Here is a 21,274-nt window from a genome sequence, read left to right as displayed (position 1 = left end):
GCCAATGGCTATGGTGGTAGGTCAATACTTCAATACAATGTGAGATAAAAGCACAAATCATATTTCATCCTTTCCTCCTTCACCTATTTGCACATTTTAATGCTATCTTTCAGCTATCTGTGCTCCTAGGATTCTAACAAACTCTTCTGTTAATTTTTAAAGGATTAAATAAGTGTTTTATTGCAATTGTCTGGAATTTTCTTCATTCAGTCTTGCAGAAAAAGTATGTCTGTCAGATGTGCCTGTCTTTCTGTACTGAACTGTCAAAAATTGCTGCATGACTCCCAGATGGATAGAGAAGTTGTTCTCAGCACCTTGACTTTTTCCTTTCTAAACCACCCAGGATTCTCCTAACCTTTTATTTGCTCCACAATCACATACTCAATTCGCAATAGACTAACTTCACTTCTCACTCAGCCGTCCAGACTGTTCCTTCTATAGAGAGGTTTCTATTTTTCTACTTCATCTGCACTGGCTTGAGCTTATGGGATTTTCCCCCCAGGTTTGTGGATACTTACTCTAATCTCCAGAATGTGCAAGTTTTGTGGTAGTTTGGTTAGTATGATGTGTTTTGAAATGGCATTTGTTTTCCTGAAAGTCTTTTATTCTTATCTTCTATGCCTTCCCAGTCACCCCCTTCACTTTTTCACAACCAAACAAGGCTAGTATAGCTTGGGTCCTTAAAGGTAAGGAGTTAACAAAATTAAGAGAATAGCAGGGTTAGAACAGAACCTCCAGACTCTATATTCTATGCACAGTAGGAGAAATACAAAGAATCTTTCACCTAAAATATTAATAGCAATACTTACATGGGGAAAAAAAAAAGCGCCCAACTTGACTGAAGTCAACCAATTATAGTTCTGTTGATGTTAGATGCTGTATTTCAATGTTGATATTATTATGATGTTGATGATTACAATCAATAGATTATAATTATGTTGATCTTATTTTATATGTGCTATATGTTGATGTTGAAACTGTAATCATGTTGGTGATTAAAATCAACAAATTATAGTGATATACTGATGTTTGTAAATTGGATTAGGTTCCTCTTGGCCTTCCACGTTTGAGTTTAGAATATCTCCAAGCATACTGATTTTCCTTTTCTGCTCACTTCTGCCTGGCTCTGTCATCTCTGCACCTCCCTGTAGGCAGTCTTAGAAAGCAGTAGACCTTCCTGCTCCCTTCCCACTGAGCCTTGTCTACCTTCAGGCTGAAAAAATAAATTTTGTCTTTCCTGGAGTGTCATGAGCAGCAGCTGCTGCCTATGTTGGTAACTCCACTGGACTGAAGTCTGGTTTGACAATGTCTTCCTTCTACTGAAGGCCACAGATGTGTCCTTCCTCTTCTGTACATCCAATTTGCTCTTGTGTAACTCAGTCTTCCTCTATTGTGGGTAGTACTTCACTTTGCCAGAGTCTGCCTCCCAGCACACCTGTGAGTAGGGCTTGAGGCATTAATCCTTATTGAGTCCCTTCTGTATCCTTTAGCACTGCATCCTTCACCTCATTGAGCAGTGGGCTCCTATTTTACTTTGTTTTCCATTGCTTGGCCTATAGAAGTCCTCCTTTCCTGCCCTTTGCATCCCTTGCCGGTTGTGTTTCTCCATGCTTTCTGGTCACAGAGCAGCATAACCAGGAGTAACAGCAGGCTGAATTGCTGAATGGCAGATAATGCAGTGATGTAAGTCTTGTGATCCCAATTCAGAAAACTTTTCATTGTTTTCTCAAAACCAAATTTCACCTGTAGCAGGCTGCTTTAGGGAGTATGTGTATAAGATGAAATACAAGTTTATAGTTCTGAACCCTGGGTGCTGAGGTAGAGCAACTCCTTCATACTCTTATTCAGCAATAAAACATTAAAAGCTTGTTTCATCTCTTCTTTTGACAACTATGTCTTAATGACCAAGAAAAGAGGTAGCCACACAAAAATATAATAGGGCTTTAAAACCCTAAAGGAATCCAGTCACTAAATTGTCTCCAATTATTTGACACCCACACATGCTGGCTCAGTGTACTACGCTGAGGATATGTTGATGACTTCACCAGCAGTTTCACATTAAAATCACCGAGCAAAGCATGGAGATTTTATTTTTCACTCTTTATGTGGGGAAATAATAAATATTTTTGTGACTACAGTTATTTTGTTAGCTATATTTACATTGGCAAGCATCATTTTAAAAGTAACTATTAAACTCAGCAGTAAAAAGTGAGAATACACACACACACACACACACACACTATTATGCTCATTAAATAAGGTTGTGAACTGACTTCATCATTAAAGTCGAGGTATGTAAATGGAGAAGAAATGCCAGTGCAGTGTTTTACAGTTTCAGTGTTTCTTAAGAAGCAAATCTGATTTCCCTTCACCCCAGTGAAAATTAGGATAAAGTTTTGGTGTTGGTTTTTTTTCATACAGAGCTGGATATAGATTGCATCCTTTAGCCTCAGTTAAAATGGTAATAGTTAATGCAAGAATAGTATCTTTTGAATTTGTGAAGTTGAATTTTAAGCTGAGGGAGTTTTCCTTACTTTTTAAATTTGGGTATTTTTTAAATGATAACTTAAAGATCAAGCAACCTTTGGTCACAGTGACCTTGTGCCCTTCTTATTAAATCTTGTGTAAACAAGAAAAGCTCTAGACCAAATGACGGTAAAAATTGTTGCAAAGAGGCTCCACGTAGCATTTCCGACTCCTTGGCCTTGCTGCAAACGAAGTCAGGAAATCTGCTTTAGGTTTTCACAGATTTTTCATCATAAAAGTTCAAGAAATTCAAGTAAAAATGGGTAATCCCTGAAGAACACAGACACTGTAGAGAGACAGCAATTGCTTCAGGAAGAGGAATTCCAGGGATTTGCCAAAATTCTGTGGTGTGGTGCATTTCTGCTATTGGATAGTGGGCAAGTTAATATTATGCCTCAGTTTCCCTGCCCATAAATGGGGATAATGATACTTATCTCCTGTAAATTGCTTTGGGAACTTTAGATTATGAAAGCTGAATATGATTATTCATTATGTTTGCTTCCTATGAATATTCTAGTGAATGTGTTTCGCAAGGGGATGATTAATTTTCAACAAATATCGGAGACTTGAGAAAATGAGTTTATATCCTCATAAATATAAATGTTCTGTTTCAGATATTGAGGAAATGTGACATATTTGTATTCCATACAAATGAAGCCAGTGTTATCAAATGAGGAACACTGAGCCCACATGTGTTAATCACATGTTCTTTCATGCCATGAGCCGTCAGGCTTCCCTCATGTCAGAGGGAATGCTTCTGAGTGAGGAATGTTCAGACAAAAGTAAGGAAGAGTTGTAGATATGTAGTTTAGTAATTTATGGCTATTTCCATGTGTTACAGAGGGATTGCCTATGGGCTGTTTGCTCTGACAAGTTTTAAATATAGGAAGAGTCATGCTATCAGTCAGTTTGCCTGCTATAACATTGGTCATGACTATCCTGTGCATGTCACAAATGTCATTCTAGTGTAACTGGAGGGAGAATACTGTAACTATATATTTCAGAAAGGCCTGAAAGTCAAGAAATCAGAAATCTATGATTTACCTTTTTAGGTTTTTGCAGTGGTTAGTCATCTTCGCTGTGAAGATCTTTTGCCTCGCAGCTGAGTTATCCTGCTATCTTTTTTCTCTCCATGAAGCTGCTTAGATGGTGGAATGACTTAACAGTACAGACCCCTTTTAGGTAGGCTAAAGATATCAAGTCTTTGTCTACCAATAACGAGACATTCTTCTAACCTAATTTGTGATATATTTGCACTTTCCCTCTAATTTTTCATCTCTCTTTAAAACTGTGATTACCAGATACAGTGTGGATTTATATGGACTCTAACTTTGTCTTGTATGTGTTCATTACTCCTTTTTTGTCAGGTATAGAATTTGTGTTTGGTTTTGTTTATAACTAGCATCATAACAGAATTATCTTTCCACTTACTCTCCACTTCCTTGTCAGAATTGAAGGTTTTGGGCTTCAGTCTGTTATTCTCTGTGGTAGGACTTTTAATCCGTGCTCCTCAGTCTATAATTTAGGTCAGTATTTAATTCCGTGCAATTTTCTTGAGAGATGAAATCTTTCTAGATGGCTTTGGTTACTATATCACCTACAACTTATATTAGGAGTATTTGTATTGGCATTCAACTCTGGTCAAAACATCCTAGCTTTGGTCATTATTTTGGTGGGTGGGTTTGTTTTTTTTTTTTTTTTTTTTTTAATTTTTCTCTCTTTCATGTTGTCTCTCAGTTACACTGTTATCTACCAATATCTTTTACCAAATAAGAATGCGTGTATGTGTGTGTGTGCGTGCTGGGTTACACCCATCCTAGGTGGGGAGGGTTGCGAAAGCCTTGCTTCCCCCGAGGGACAAAAGAAACCTGATCCAGGTGGAAGTGGCTTCTTCCTCCTGGCAAGAGGGGTCCCCTGGCTCTAAGACAGTCTGTTCTGCTCCCACTTCCTGTCCAGCCAGACCATAAAGGGGAGGGCATGGCAGCCTTCTTTTTTCTTTGTTCCTGCTTCACCTGTTTGAAAGGACCAACAGCTGCTGCCAGCCTCCTGGTTCTGCTGCATGGTTGGGCCTGATCTTCTCCCTGCCGCATCCACGCTTCTCTAAAGGATGGAAATCCCCATACAGAGAGGGAGATACAAGGCCATCCAAATTTGCTTTTGTATATTTTCCTATTCATTCTTATTCTTTACCCTCGTAAATCCTGCCTGTTACTGCTATATATATAGAGAGAGAGTTAAAAAATTTACTGCTCCTACTTCCAAACTGACTCCAGATTATTTTTTGGTAAATTTCAGTTAAGGCTCAAACAACCACAGTGTGTCTGTGGATCTTTTACAAAGCAAATCTTGATGCATGAATGAATATGCATGAGAATACCAATACTGTTATCTTCACTTGCTCTTGAAAAGCAACATGTAGAAATATCTCTTTAAGTGTCTGAAAAATATACTTAGATTGAAATCAACACAATTGTACTCCACTTAGAGGAGCAGGAGTTAAGAAGCAAGGGAGAGAAAGAGATACTCATCTCCATGTCTGCCTAAACAAACACCATTAATGTTTTTATTACTGCTCGCAGGACTGGTCAGAAATGAGTTGCATCAGCAGAGGTGCCTTTTGCCCTGAATTTAGTTGTTGTTATTATTAAATAACTCATCAACAATGAGAATTCAACCCTTCTTAGAGAGACAACTGTCAAGTTGACAGAAATTCATGTAAGGAACAATTTCTGTTTCCAGTGATGAAGCACCAGAAGCATCACTGACAGACAGAAAACAGGAGCCAAGGAATGATTTCAGGTAATCTGAAACATATAAGGTAGAAACTGAAGAACCTTGATGCAAGATTTCTTTAGGATAGCTTTTAAAAAGAAAGCTATTTTCACTTACAGGAGCTTAATTGAGTAATTATTGCCCTGTGGGCATGCTAAAGGTCAGTAAGCACTTGTTCCAACCCTCTGTAACAATCTGACGATTAGTTGGGGTGTTGAAAAAAACAATAAACAAACAACGAAAAACCAAACCAAACAAAAAAAACCCAGACAAAACCAGAAAGCAGCCAACAAAAATCACAGTTTGACGGTATGACCAAGGTTGGAAGAGACCTCAAAGATCATCGAGTCCAACCTGTCACCACAGACCTCATGACTAGACCATGGCACCAAGTGCCACATCCAGTCCCCTCTTGAACACCTCCAGGGATGGGGACTCCACCACCTCCCTGGGCAGCCCATTCCAATGACAAATGACTCTCTCAGCGAAGAACTTTCTCCTCACCTCAAGCCTAAACTTCCCCTGGTGCAGCTTGAGATGGTGTCCTCTTGTTCTGGCAAGCCAACAGGCCAAAGAGCTTTAGAATTTTGTCAATTTTTATTTCATTTTACTTTTTTTTTTTTTTTCTCTTCCCCAAGGGGCGTGAATAGGCATTGAATTGTGCCTGGAATGTCTGATTGTTTTGTCACTCCTGCTACACCAAGTGATTTTTTTATTTCCCCCCGCCTTGCATTTATCATTAAATAAAAACTGCCAGTGAAAGAGTTGAGCTGGAGGAACATATTTGAAAGAATCCTGCACCAGTCAAGCTCGCTTAGCCCCTTAATCCCTTACATTGGCAGTTGAATCCAAGAGACATGTAGCAGTGCACAGAGGAGCTATAAACAAACAAGGCTTGAAGCTCTTGGCACTTTAAAAAAAAAATTGCCTGTTTCTCTTAAATACATTGCAATAAAACAATAGCTACTGAACATTAGTGAAGAAAGAAATCAGCTGTGAGAAACTCCAACTAGCTGGCCTTCCGGTTGTGAGGAAAAAGCACTATGAAAGAGGTTGAGGTAAATCCTGCTAATACTGTACCAAGGTTTTGGAGGACTTATTAATAAACTACCCTAGTAGAGTACATGCAGAAGATTAAACTGGCTGGTCATTTGAATGGTGGAATATTTGTCTTGGGCACTGAGATGCTCAGTTCCCTGCTATTTAAATAGCTTTCTGTGATTAGCCATTATACTACTACTGCCTTACCACCTTTCTTCGCCTGTAATTGCTCACATTCTGCAACCTTTTTTTTTTTTTGCTATAGAATATGGGAAAGACTTAAATAAAATTAAATATCCTGTTTTTAAAGTGCAGCAATGACAGCAAGGATTCATTCTTGTAATTAAGACTATTTCACTGTGAATAGTTTGAGTATCCTGTTAAAAATGCAACGTGAAGAATTTTTCTGCTGACTTAATGATGCATATGCCCCAAACTGAAAAAGCAGCATGCAAAATTGTTAAGTTTTAGTGGATTGAATTTCTACTACATTAAAAACATTGCACTCCTATGAAATACAGACTTAAGAAGAAACACTGTGTAACATAGATGACAAATGGATGAATTAAGGCTTTCCAGTTGGCCATTTTATGCATGCAAAATGCATTTATTGGTGGGGAAAGTTATAACTTTCCATAAGAAGTGGGTTGGACAGGTAAGGAGTTAGGAGAAACTTGTAGAAGGAGATGAAACAAAATTAAGCTGTTTAAAACTGAATTTGCTTGTTATGCTTTGTACTGCAGTTGGTCTTTCTTTTATTATCCCATACATTTTCCTTTCTGCTATCTATCTTAAACCTCCTGTTACTTCCTTATACATAGTAAAGTGTGTGGGAAAAGCATGAGGTGCTATGCTTGTAAGTTTACTTCATTTGTATAAAGCTGCTCCTTGGAGTGGTTAGTAATACATGTGCCGGTATGCCTGTGAGGTGAGGATTGCAAAATCATATCTCATGGGAATGAGTGGTACACACAGTCTTGTTAGCAAGGGAATTTAACAAATCCCCTGTCTCCAGGCTGCCCAAGGTAACTTTACATCCCAAGTCACACCATTTCCAAAGCACACTGCATCCTCCAGCATGGATTCTGCAGGGCAGAGAAGAGGCTTCCTTGATGAATCCTCCTCCTCCCAGCTTCCTCAAGAGTGTGATAACTGTTGGCCATGAAGGTAGCAACTTTTGGATGTCTGTCTGCCTTTATAAAGCAACTCTGCTAAATCAGTGCATTCTTTGAACTGCTTGTTGGTTTACTGAAATCTGGAAGCAACATAGAGCGCATCATTGTTTCTGAACCTGTATAACTTAACACTGTGTGGCCATAGCAGTGAGGTTTCTCTGATAGCCTGGGATCTTTTGCATCATGAAGTATCCCAGGGGTGTATCAATGGCATCTTATAATGCCATTTGATGTCACCCCTTATATGCTACAGGATTTACTTATGTTGCTCTGAGCATGATCCTTGTGGAAGTCAGTACTGCCAAAGAGACGTTTAGTAGCCACTCCAGGAGAATGAAATCCTCCCGGCAGTTCATGTGCAACGCAGGCAACAGAACACAGACTCACCATAATGTGTGATTAATACACCATAATGTATTAATCATGTGCCTCTCTGCTATCCTCTCTAGAGATCAGAGAAATTATGATTTGTCTAACTGTGAACTAAATAGATAGTCCCTATTTATTTTGCAATGCTCAGAAAGCCCTGAAGTCAGAGTGATGTCTTAAGTGAATGTTTCCCATCCACATCCAAGGTTTGTTCAGTGTTTTGCATTCACTTGTAATGGGTTGGGGCAGATCCCCTCCCCACCACAGGCAGAAATAACGACTCAGACAAACGGATTGCAAAAGTGATGAAAGTTTAAATAGAAAGCAGTGAATGTTACAGAAAACCCAAAGCGCAGTGACAAAGAAAGATCCCATCCCCACCTGAGGGTGCATCCAAAACCCCCAGGGCTCCTTCTTCCCCCTCCCTCTGCTGGGCTAGTCTCAGCTGGCCAGGCCTGAGACTGCCCATCCCCCTGTGGCCTTGGGCCTAATCAGGCCCATGGCCGGGAGATCTCTCCCCCAGTTACCAAGTCTCAGAGAGGGAAGGAAAGAGGAAGTGCCAGACCCCGCACTGGATCTTATAGTGGTGCAAAGAATTATGGTAGGAAATACACAATTTCCTGTGTCCATCCCTCTGGGCTGGACTTCTGGACACAGGAAGTGAATGCACCAGGGGGGCACCCAGCTCAAACTACAACATCACTACATCATAATTTTGTCCTAGAATTCGTGGGGAATTATTTTCACTCAGATGAAGATCTCTTCATGCTGTTCAGGCAGTGAAAAAGGAGACTTAAAGTGGGAGTAATATTGAGTGCCATTAAATTGTCAAAGAGATGCAAAGCAGTGTTTTTGTAGTTGGATGTTATGTCCATCTGCTTGCTTCAGTTCTCAACATAGTTGAAAAGGATACTGCAGCAAGTGGTGAGCAACTAACTTAGAACAATGGAAAAGATAGTAGCCTTTTTTTGTTAAACACCTGATTTAAGCCACTAGAAGAGCACTTTCTACTATTACCAGTTTTCTAAGCAATGATGTTCCCTGGATGACTGTATTGCTGCTTCAGTTTACCTAGGTAAAGTCTTTTACTCATTAGTGAAATTTGTGGATTTAAAATAGAGAATATGTGTGAGTGCCTGCATGGGCTGAGAAAAGTTAGCTATTACTGCTGAGCAATGATAGAATAGAATTAACCAGGTTGGAAAAGACCTTTGAGATCATCAAGTCCAATCTATCTTCCAACACCATCTAATCAACTAAACCATGGCACCAAGCACTCCATCCAGTCTCTTCCTAAACACCTCCAGTGATGGTGACTCCACCACCTCCCTGGGCAGCCCATTCCAATGGCCAATTTCTCTTTCTGTGAAGAGCTTCTTCCTAACATCCAGTGTAAACCTTCCCTGGCACAGCTTGAGACTGTGTCCTTTTGTTCTGATGCTGGTTGCCTGGGAGAAGAGACCAGCCCCCACCTGGCTACAACCTCCCTTCAGGTAGTTGTAGAGAGCAATAAGGTCTCCCCTGAGCCTCCTCTTCTCCAGGCTAAACAACCCCAGCTCCCTCAGCCTTTCCTCATAGGGCTTGTGCTTGAGACCCCTCCCCAGCTTTGTTGTCCTTCTCTGGACACACTCCAGCAAGTCAACATCTTTCCTAAACTGAGGGCCCCAGAACTGGATACACTACTCAAGGTGTGGCCGAAGTGCTTACTTCAGAGAGATATTATCACAGAGCAGTATCAGTGGGAACTCTTAAAAACAACCAGCTAAATCAACCCCCCAAAACTGCAAACCAGCAAATAACAAAGTTCATGGCAGGGACCTGTAATGAAAGAAATTCTGATTTGGTATTCAAGCATTATATGGTAACAGGGAGAGCTCTTTAAAGATCTATTTAGGATCTTCCTACCTCCTGGTTGTCACTTGAGAATCCAATGCCGTGATGAAAGGACAGGGAAGCTCTTCTTTCAGTCTTTAATCTGTATGTCACTGAGCTGGTTTTCATTGAATTCAGCAATATCTTTTCTTTCAGGAAGGAGTACTCTGAGATGCTGTTAACATTTCAGATCTTGATTTTTGGTAGTGCTGTCTGATAGCCAATATTTATTTTATGAATAATATCTCTTAGTATGAATATTTGAATTAAATTTAGTAAGAATTACTATGAATAATATATTTTAACATCAAAAGCAATCACTAATACTGTAGTATTTGATGTTCTGGATTTCCTTTACCGTATAAAATCCTTCTCTGTGCATGTGGAGTCAGATTCTCTGGTTTAAAATATAAATACATAAATTATGGGTTTAAATATTTCACTGTATGTCTTTTGTCCTACACATACTCTCACAAGCTCATTGCAAAGTGGCCATTTTACACTTGTGAGAAATTCAAGTTAAATCCTTGGAGTGAGGGTGAGAGGCAGCTGGCTGTGGTGCTAGAAATTTCAAAAGGCACCTTCACAATGAGTTTTACAGCGGTTGTATGAGCTCAGAAGTCAGTGGTTAGTTCTTGTTCTTATGGAAAGAAGTAATTTAAGAACATGTTCTGGCTGAGTTAATATTGGAAGAGGAGGAAATTAAATGCTTTTGTGATACTTTTACAAAGTAAAAATGGCAGTGTGTGAAAAGTAGATGGTTATGCAGATGAGAAATTTGAGGAGGATTGTAGAAAGGCTGCAGTAAGTAAAATAAAGGAAGGCAAATTTTCCTCATGTAAGCAAGTTCAGTCCAGCAGCAGTTCTGGCCATCTAAAGTTGTACAGCATCTATCACGGCCAAGTCACAGCCTTTTGGTGAGGACTTCTAGCAGTTCTCCTGATATTAATAGCTTTATGTGGTAAGTTGGATCATCCATATGGCATTTCCTAATAAACTAATTTCATTAAAAAAACATGTCTCCAAGAATAAGTACAGGTCTGTACTGTTCTGTTTCTGTCCTATGGCTAATGGAAAAAGGATTAACTTTATTACCTCTGACTCAAGATACAAATGTGCAGTGTTCAAGGTCATTACTGCAACTCTTTGTCTCCTTGAAGTGTAATCTTAAGTGCATGCAGAACAGATGCTGCAGAAGAGACTATTGTCTGGTACAAAGGAAGTGACAATCTGTAAAAAAGTTGTGTTTACAGTCTCTTCCCTGCATCTGTGCTTTTTGAGCCTAACCCACAAGCAAAGTAAATATATGTTGGTGACATTTGCTTTTGTGTAGAGAATAGATTTTGTAGACCATTAATTTTCTTTCAGAAAGAGAACAGTCATTGAACTTGCATTCAGAACAAAGCATTCTATGGATCTCTAAACTTTTATGGACCTTGTTTTCAAACCAGGTGAGCTACAGTTTTACATCAAATATAAAGGGGGAAGAGGCAGACAGTTTTTCTTTTGAGGTGATAATGAAGCAAGTCTTACTGCTGAAAAGTTGGAACTGCTTCAGCAGTTTTGGTGAATGTGAAAAAGTGTTAATGCTACTTACACGCCTCTCTAATTTTACTGGCTGAATAGAAACAGAAAAGAGCAGCAAGGAAATTGTTTCTGATTCCAGTACTTTCTTGAAATCCAGCAGTGAGCATTCATGGGTTTAGACCTGGCAAACCTGACCAGAAACATGATGCATTCTACCTGATCTAGTGGAAGGTATGCTGCCCATGGCAAGGGGTTGGAACCAACCCTGACAATTCCATGTGTTGAATGAAGATGTTATTTGTAGCTGCCTTTTTTTGATGAAGGGTTCACAAAACAAAAGATTCATTACTGGTCGGCTAAGTTAGGCATCTTCTTCAGATGAGTGGCCAAAACAGCAGGAGAAGGAAGGTGAAGGGTGATGAAATCGAGGAGCCTGGGCATCAGAATTCTGTTGGGTGTGCTGTTCAGTGCATGCACTGAAGCACCTATGAGCTGCATTATTTGACTCTCTGATCTTTGGGGTTTTTTTGTGGCCATGGCCAAACAGTAATAAAAGTGAATTTGCAGGTCCTAGATGTGCAGCACAGCAGCTTGTTTTAGTCTATGCTTTCTCTTAATGTCAGTGTGAAATTAAGGTCTGTAAAACAGCACGTTGAAGGAAGAAAGTGAGATGGGAAGAGCAATTCCTTTCATTATTTTATTTACTAATTGGGCTTAATTTCCAGCATAGTTATTTTGGTCCATTAGTTCTTGGCTTCATGCTCCCCTTGTTTACCAGAAATTATTTTAACACAGTTGGGTTTTATGAGTAGGCATCTTTGGTTTGGACTAATTCAGTCTTGCTGTCTTCAGTTTTTGCTGACTTCAGAAAAATGATTTTGAACATCAGCCTGAACTTCCATTTCCTTGGATAGCTAAAGTAGCCCTGTGGAACAGGAGCTATGTAAAACTGTAGTAGTACTGTCTTTATTTCCCTGTCACATGCTTACTGTTTTAATTTGTTCTTTTTTGTGTGTGCCTGTTTTCTTAGCAACCTTTGGGAAACTGGAGCAAAAACAATATAAGATGAAAAGTCAGTTCAGGAGCATATGAACTTACTTTACATTCCAGCACAAATTTTAGCATTCTGCCTTTGCTGCAGAAAAAACTGTGGAGGAAGATTAAATTTGCTGTGTATATTTAAGCACACCACCTTTTTTAACTGAAACAGTTGTGCCAAGAGCTTTGTTGTTTGGTAAGCAAGTGTTGACATGCTTGCAAAATGAGGCACAGGGGGAGAGGAAACACCCAACATCTTAATCTCGTATGCAGAAATGAAAAAAGATAGTGAGAAAAGCGATAACTTTGTGCAGTTTAAAAGTAGCAAGAGCTAAAGCTCTACTAACTGGATAGATTTCTCTCCTTGTCTGGAGATTTACATTAGTTTTAATAGACTTCTGATAGATTTCCATGATTAGCGATGCTATTGTAACAAAATGTGGTGGTCATGTGAAACAGTATTGTGTCATTGTCCACAGACTACTGATTAGAAGTTGTAGGGATCACAGGGAGCTCTACAAATCTTTATTTTATCTGGTGTGTTTTCACTAAAGCTTTACAGCAGGCTTAATCAGTTGAACATGAATTAATGATGGTCATCAAACAGAAAATAATGAATCACAAATAAATACTTATTGCATAATTGAAGTCACAAGAATTTTCTATGAATAAAATATATTTGTATTTGCAGTGCTTAAATTCAGTTGTGACACTGTTGGTCATAAACAGGTTTCTGATGGAAGTATTGATGAGCTATGTTAAATTAGTAATAGCTTGAATACATTTCTTAATTATGTCACCAGCTTTAGAGGAATGTTGTTGAAAATGAATTGTGTCCCATTGGTTTTGTCTATACTTGAAGCAGAAAATGGTGTTCTGTTTTGATTTTTAGGCTGTAATATACACTGGAGACTCAGTTAGTGATATAATGTTTGAGATTAGTCTTTTTGTGTGCATATATGCAGGGGATATTATGCAGTTTAATTCTGCTTTGCCAAAGACAATTCTGATGACTTTTTCATCAATGCAGTAATTAGCATAGATTAACGTGTCTTGCCAAAACCATAAATATGCTACTCTAAACCTTCTGGAAGAGCAAGACTGAATATGCCAGAGTTTTTTCATACATGTTGCACTATTAACAGGAAGAGTATTTAAGTTTTAAACAGAAACAAACAGAGCTAAAAGGATAATTAGGGGGTCGACCTGTGCAGCTGCATCTGAGGCTGTCAGTTCTCTGGAAATATTCAGCGTTAAGAAAAGAAGGCTCAGAAGAACAGTGGCTTTGCTTTGTACAGGGCTCTGTGAGATTGTGCTACACTGTTCAGTGATCAAGGAGGGAATGATTTCTAGACCTGGACTTACACTAGGTGTAGGATCTTTGTAAAGCACATCATCTTTTTGTACATCAGTTTCCTATTCATGAAATACCTCTTACTTACACAGCTGGGACAGTGTGAAGTTTATATCATGTTTTTAATCAATCGAGCTGAGCAATCCTCAGTCACTGCAGCATTACTTTTTGATAGATTATTTGAATGCTATCAGTTGAATTACCATCACACTTTTCAATAAAAACCATCTATAGGAAATTTGCTTTTCAACGTGTGTTGAACATAAACCACCTTCTGCTTTGAAAGCAATTCTATCACTATTGCTGTCCTGCTCTGAAATCCATAGTTATGGACCATAGTAAAATCCTTCTTCTGAAGAGCTCTGAAAAAGAAACAGATAAACAGAAAAGAAAGGAAGGGTAAGAACATGATAAGTAGGAGCCTTAGTGTGTCAGCAATGTAATTATATTTTGCTCTTCTTTTCTTCACAGCAGATGAGAAATTCAAGGATATAATTGCAGAACAAATAATGAGCATTGTAAGAGTGAGCCACTCCTAAGAAATACAAAATGGTCAGTGTTCAAAGATGTGTGTTTAAAAATGGTACAGAGATAGGTAAGAGAAAGCTGGAGGAGTGCAAGTGCAGCACATAGGAGAAGAGGGGTTTGGGATCATGTGAGCAAGTGACAGAGTTAGAGGAGAAGTGCAAAGAAACTTGTACTTGAGACAGAAGAATCCAATGTGGTAACCGACTTCAAGAGTATAGAGCATATGTTTATCTACAATAATATCAACCCATGGGTGATAGAGGAGATAACATATGCTTTTGTGAGCCCTGGGGAACTGAAGTGGATAAATAAGAGGGAAATTAATGCAAGGATCAACTTTCCTTATTGCCCCTTTAGCACTCAGTAGTTCTGAAGTATGATACTACATCAGTAAAAATATTTGAATGAATGAAAGGCAGAATGAAAAATAGTAATCCATGCACACAGTTGCTGTTTTCTAATCAATGGCACATCTACTTGTGGAGTGGTATCTGATGTTCTATAAAGCTTCATGCTTCTCTTAATGTTTCTGAGAATTATGGCCATCTGTCTTGAAAACCCAAAGCAGACCACCCTCTGTAGAAATGTTCAAATGCTTCAAGTCACAGTTCTCCCTTTGGCCTATCAAGGAATTTTCAGGTCTAGTCCGTGGAAGAAATCCTCTTGAGAAGTCTTCTACTTGCACATTTAAAAATTTCCAGGAAAGAAAAGTGTAAGAAACCTGCAACCCAGGGCAGTGGGTTAGCAGATACGGCATCACCACAGCTTTTCTCCCTGTTTTGGTATTTTCTTAATGGTTTCTTCTTTAAAGACATGGATATAAATAATACACCTTATCCACTTCATCTTTATATTCCACTAGCTAAGAAAAGTTCAAAAAGGTAAAATTTAGAGTGGTTTTCCTTGCTTGGAATAATGACTAATTAGAGCAATATTTACAGTGCTGCTTAAACTTCTGGTCGACCTAGTCTTGGATTCCATTTCTGACAGAGGCCAGTGTGAGACACCCAAGAGTAAGATTAGAAGGCCTCCCACTCAGCAGTTCTAATAAATATCTGTTCTGCAAATAAATATTCCCAACAATAGAGCCAACTAACATGCAGGAACAGCTTCATTTTTGTCATAAGATTTGCAGCATTTGGGTCATACTTAGACCGAGGACAAAGAAACAGTAAGATTTTCACTTTATTGCCCCTATTTCACCAGTAGCAGGAATAGGTCAGAACAATTACAGTGTGTCTCATAAAACTGTCTGCCTCCCTACTCTGCAACTTGATTATTCCATATAAATTTTCAACAGAAACTGTAAAATCTGCAATATTTATACTGTGACATGAAGCTGCAGCAATGTGGAACCTCTTCATTTGCTTATGCTGTCTCTGTCCATGAAAGAATTGAGATTTTGGGTTGTTTTGCTCTTTACAGACTGTTAGACAATACCATAGACTTTGCCCTTCACAAATCTGTTTCACTGTAGTGTGTTCTTTGAAAGTTACCTAACATTTTGGTCCTAAACACATGCGAAGGAATAATTAAAACAAACCCCAGCAGTATCTGTGGGTTGTATTTTTGAGGAGAAAAAAAATGACAACACACAAAATGTTTTGGGGGAGAACTTATCAAGAACAGCACTATTTTAGGACCTGAGCAAACTTTTACATCCTTGTGGCAGCGCCAGTTGTGTTCTGGTTTTTGAATGTTGTCAAAAATTATAAAGCATAAAAGCTTTCAAGCACTGAAGATTAATCCTCCCTCCCAGAAAGATATAGATTGTAGTCAAATTCTATAAACCTCGTTTTGCTGCCAGCTACATATTTTTAAGTATAATTCTGAAGCAATATCAAAGCAGATGGTGCAACAGCAGCATTGAAAAAGCATTTGGTGTATTGTAAGTGTCAGGTTAGAATTCACAACCTGATGAATTGCCCACAAGTTCGGCGCTAAAATGGTGCCATTTCTGTTTTAAAACAACGAAGTTGGAAACTATTTTCAGAACTAGAATTAAAGTAAAAAGAAGAAAAAAAAAAAAGACAATAAATAACCCATATGTCCCTTGTTGGTTTTAAATATTTAAGTGTCAAAGGGAATTATGGAAGCGACCGTTATGTGTATTGTATTGCCGCGAAGCTTTACATTTGTTCAGGATTTTCACGCTGCGTGAACAGTGCTTGCCAAGACCTTTGCAGCTGGTGTTGTCAGGGTATACATTGGATTGGAGTTTTACAAAATACTTCAGGAGCAAACACACCCAGCTTTGAAAGAAACTTTTTGTTTTAAAGCAACGTCACTGGCTGGATTTGGAGATCTCTTCCTCAGGTGACGGATAAAAAATGACCTTTGTAACCATGAGTAATGTGAAGCACTGAAGATGTTAAAGCTTAGTTTCCTCACAGCTACAAGGTTACATGATGCTCTTTCATATTTCTGTTCAGGGAAAAAGAAAAGGAAACAAACAAAACCACCAAAACAAAACACCACCACCACCAAAAAACAACTATGATTCCTCTCATACTTTCATACTATAGATAAGAGGAGCCAGCTCCCATTTAGCTGGCAATACCCACAAAGATATTAGCGGTTTTATACCTGTGTTTCAACACCAGAGGACCTGTGGATCTTCATTTAGAAGCTAGGAAGACAGAAGGCTGTAAGAAACTCTGGAAGAAGAAGCTTCCAGAGAATAAGAAACTGCTTATTCCAGAGTTTTTCTGCTCTCTGTTACAGAGAGAATCCCCTGCTGGCAGATTAGTGGCACAGACCTGGGAGGATTTGCCATCTGACAGCCTCTGACAGCGTCGGTTACCTTGTCAATGATAATGCAGCTAAGGAAGCGTCTTTGGGAGGAAAGCCAAGCATTGATTTGTTTCTGGAGCTGTGCTGGTTCATTGGCAGCCCTATGGGCTTTGGGAAGCAAAGTATAGCTTGTTTCAAAACATGCTGCCATGCTGGAAGGGAAGCTTTTATAATGGCAACCAGTACTCTGTGACACAGCCTATCGTGTGTTCAAGGAGGTCTCCGCGGGCTGCTAGCAGTGAGAGCACGTGGCTCCTCAGGCTGGCTGTACTACTGTATTGCAGTTGTGGCTTTGCTTATGTACAGATAGCTCTTGGGGGGCTGTAGTCAGATTCTGACTTGGAGATATGCTTTAAGAGAGGAAGACATCTTCCTCTGTAGCTTTGGACATAGCAGGCTGGGGCATTGCTCGCACAAAGCCACATTCATTAATACCCTTTCCAAAACAGTTCTGTAAGCTTGGTGCATCTTCAGTGGAAAGTGCAAAGCCTGTGGCCTTGCAAGTCAGCAGGCATATCATGGAAACAAGGTGGTGAGACTATCTCATTCTGCTAAGAATGTGAGAAGCTTCCTCCTGTAAAGCTTTGTATGGTTTCCAATATGTTGACCCGTGGAGAAGTCAGCTGCTTCTCAAGAGGCTATAAAAATGAGAAGCTTAGCTAGAAGTATTCCACTGTATGACAGGTTTATGGCTATAAGCATACTACATGGGGCATGTTGTTTGAAAGAGATATGAGATGCTGTTCTGAAAAAAAAAAAAAAAAAAGTCAAATTCTGAAGTGAGGCAAAGACAAAAGCAAGGAGGGCTCTTGGTACATGAATAAGTTGTTTTTTTTCCTCTACTTTGAAGCACAGCTGATGTTTAATCAAAACTTCAGTGAATTTAATATACACTGTAGGTATTATAGTACCTATAATCTTATTTCTTGCTTGGTTTCCTGAAAGGAAAATAAACTCTCTTAGGATTTGTTGTTAATGAAATGTAGGTAATGTGTTTTCTGAGCTTAAGAAGGTGATGCCATGAGGCTGCTCTGGGAGGAAATATGAGCGGTCCTATCACTTCTGCCCTTTAACCGTGCTGGCCCTGCACATTCACCATGCAAGCAGGTGTCTCTCTAGGTCAGTGATGCTGGCAGGCTCTGCTGCTCTCCAGGGGAGGGGAGACAAGCCCTCAGGTGGTGACAGTGGCAAGACTAGAATGGCTGTTACTTCACTCTGCTGACCAAGGGCTAGGAAGACCTTGTAAGTTCTCCTTTCTCCTCTGGGACAAGTCAGTGCTTTTCTAATTAATTAAATCTAGCCTTAACAGAAAACCTGAAAACTATCTCCATCTTTATGTATCTTCACTACAGGTTAGTATTTCAATTACCAGTAGTGCTAAGATTTAACTAAGGAGGGATTTGTAGATGCTTTACATACTTGTGCCTAAAGCACAGAAGATTCCTGTAGTTAAGCTGGCACCTAGGTATGGAGAGTTTGGCTGACTTTGGCTATCAATGAGTGGAGCAAGATGCCCAGACCCAGTATCATAGGAATTGCAGTCCAAATCCCTTTTTTTTTTTGGCTTCAGGAGTTAAAGCAGAAGCATTTATTGCTAACTATTGTGCATCCATGAGCTAGTAAGAGATTTCTAAACTTGTGCAGGAAAAGACTTCTTTTTATTGCTAAAATCTTTCTGTTATGGAATGAATGATCAAGTACTAAGACATAGGATTTGCTTATTTTTAGCTTATATATCTGATTGGGTTTTTTTGTCATCCTGATGTTCTGTGTTTGTGGTGATGGCAAAATTGCTGTTTGGCAGCTGATGGGCAAGTGCATAGGGAGTGAGTGGGCAACACCGATTTTGTACTAGAAAATATAGTTGGTGTTAAATGGCAGCAGCAGCAAGAATGCAAAGGGAAGAGCAAATGAACCAATTGCCCTTCATACTCTTTGGCTGCCTGAAGGCCCTAAAAAGGGACACAAGTGTTGTGCTTATACGTGTCTGGCAGCTGCTTTCTTGTAAAAGGTGTGGATTTATATTTTTAACTGTTAAGAAAGAAGTGGGGATTATGCCTTTACCTTTCTCCTTTGTGACACGCTGTATTATTGCCTCAGATGATGGTAACTACAGGTTGATTCTGTAGTCTAACATCAAGGCAAGACAGGACTTCCTAATACACTGCCCCCATCATAAATTGAAAATACAGAGACAGCTTCACTCAACTTCTCTGCACCAAGTGTCTCCATACCACGTACGTGCTCAGGGTTAGTTGCCTTGGAAACAAGTGAGTGTGCACACATGGTGCAAAGAGGGTCCGCAGTTTGTGGACGTGGCCCTTGGGGGCCCCATTACAGAATTTCTTATGTTTAGAAATACTTTGTAACAAGGCCCCTGGTGTCACTTATTAGCAGTAAAGTGTACAGCAGCCTTCATCAGCATCAACTTACCAATTTGTTTCTTATGGAAATGAATCCACGTTGATGGTGCATTAGATTTTTTGGAGATTTTATGCCGGAGCGGAATTCGTCCTTGCTTTTTATGCTGCCACTTGACACACACTCCTTTAATTTGCCTGCTTTTCTTCTCACCTTATTGATTTCAGCCTTCCCAGTGAAATGAAGTAGCCACTTGCAGGAGAAGGTTGGCAGAAACAGAGAAAATAAACTTGTATAGCGGCATTTTGGCTGCACCATGATCTGCCTTAAATTACAGCATTGGAGTGGAGCAATTGTCATCTTCACTGTTTGACTCATCTGATGTCTTTTAAAAAAAGTTTCATGTCTTCATTTTTTATTAAATAGTGTTTTGATTTCCTTTAAAATGCAAACTAAAATGTTAACATTTTAGGGAAAGTGCTGCATGATTTAATGCATGCCTATGTTACTTTTTTTTTTTTTTTTTTTCCTCTAGTATCCCATAGAAAGTAAAAAGGTTATTGATATTTTAAAGGCTGTGAGCTAGATAGGATAGAATAGAATTAACCAGATTGGAAGAGACCTTTGAGATCATCAAGTCCAACCTATCATCCAACACTATCTAATCAACTAAACCATGGCACCAAGCACCCCATCCAGTCTCTTACTAAACACCTCCAGTAATGGTGACTCCACCACCTCCCTGGGCAGCCCATTCCAATGGCCAATCTCTCTTTCTGTGAAGAACTTCTTCCTCACCTCCAGTCTAAACCTCCCCTGGTGCAGCTTGAGACTGTGTCTTCTTGTTCTGGTGCTGGTTGCCTGGGAGAAGAGACCAGCCCCCACCTGGCTACAACCTCCCTTCAGGTAGTTGTAGAGAGCAATAAGGTCTCTCCTGAGCCTCTTTTTCTCCAGGCTAAGCAAACCCAGCTCCCTCAGCCTCTCCTCATAGGGCTTGTGCTTGAGACCTCTCCTCAGCTTTATGGCCCTTCTCTGGACACATTCCAGCAAGTCAACATCTTTCCTAAACTGAGTGACCCAGAACTGGACACAAATATCTGACGAAAAACAATTTACCAGGCAAGTTATGGACAAAAGGCTGAGTTTTAGGGATGTGGAAGAGGCTTCGTTTTGGTGGAACTCCTGTAGTGGTACTGGTGGTAGATAAGTTGATTCTGCTGTAATGATTGCTTCGTTATCCTGCAAATACTGCAGTGGTACCTGTAGTTTGTGGTTAAATGACTGCTAGAGATTGAACTAGCAAATACATGGAAATCAAGGAAAGGGAAATAAACACCAATTACTATGATTGTTCCCTCTCCCAAAGGGAAAGAAAAAGCAGCAATTGAGAATAGATTCTTGGAATCACTGGAAGTCAGTGAAGAGAATTATCTCACTGGGCAGGGAACACCAACTAGGTCTTCCCTGATTTACAGCAGTCTCGAGCTGAGATGTGCTGTGAAACAGGGATTCAGGCATGTCAGCTCACCTGTTAGGCTCCAGACAGAAGTCCAGGAGCTGCCATTCTTACCCAAGAACACAAAGTAGCTGGTGAAGGCAGTTTTCTCCTCAGGAAAGTAGCATCCAATTATGTAGACAGTCATCTGCTCTAGTAACTTCCACTGTGGCTATACCCTTCTATGGAGCCTCTCAAGAAGGAGTAGTTTTATGTTATGGACTGAAGACCACAGTGAACAGAGGTTGTGGGCCCTCTGGGGCATTTTTGTCCCCATCCCATCCATGGTGGAAATGCATAAACTTCTCTTCATATCTGCTGTCCTGATATGCTTGTAAAAGAAGAGGAGAGACAGAGAGAAGGGTATTTCACTATTTATATTGTGTAGGTTGGTTTCTTCCACTGACAGTCGTGAGATATTTG

Source organism: Dryobates pubescens, chromosome 4 (assembly GCF_014839835.1).
Source record: "Dryobates pubescens isolate bDryPub1 chromosome 4, bDryPub1.pri, whole genome shotgun sequence".
Lineage (NCBI taxonomy): Eukaryota > Metazoa > Chordata > Aves > Piciformes > Picidae > Dryobates > Dryobates pubescens.
This window is presented reverse-complemented; position numbering follows the sequence as displayed.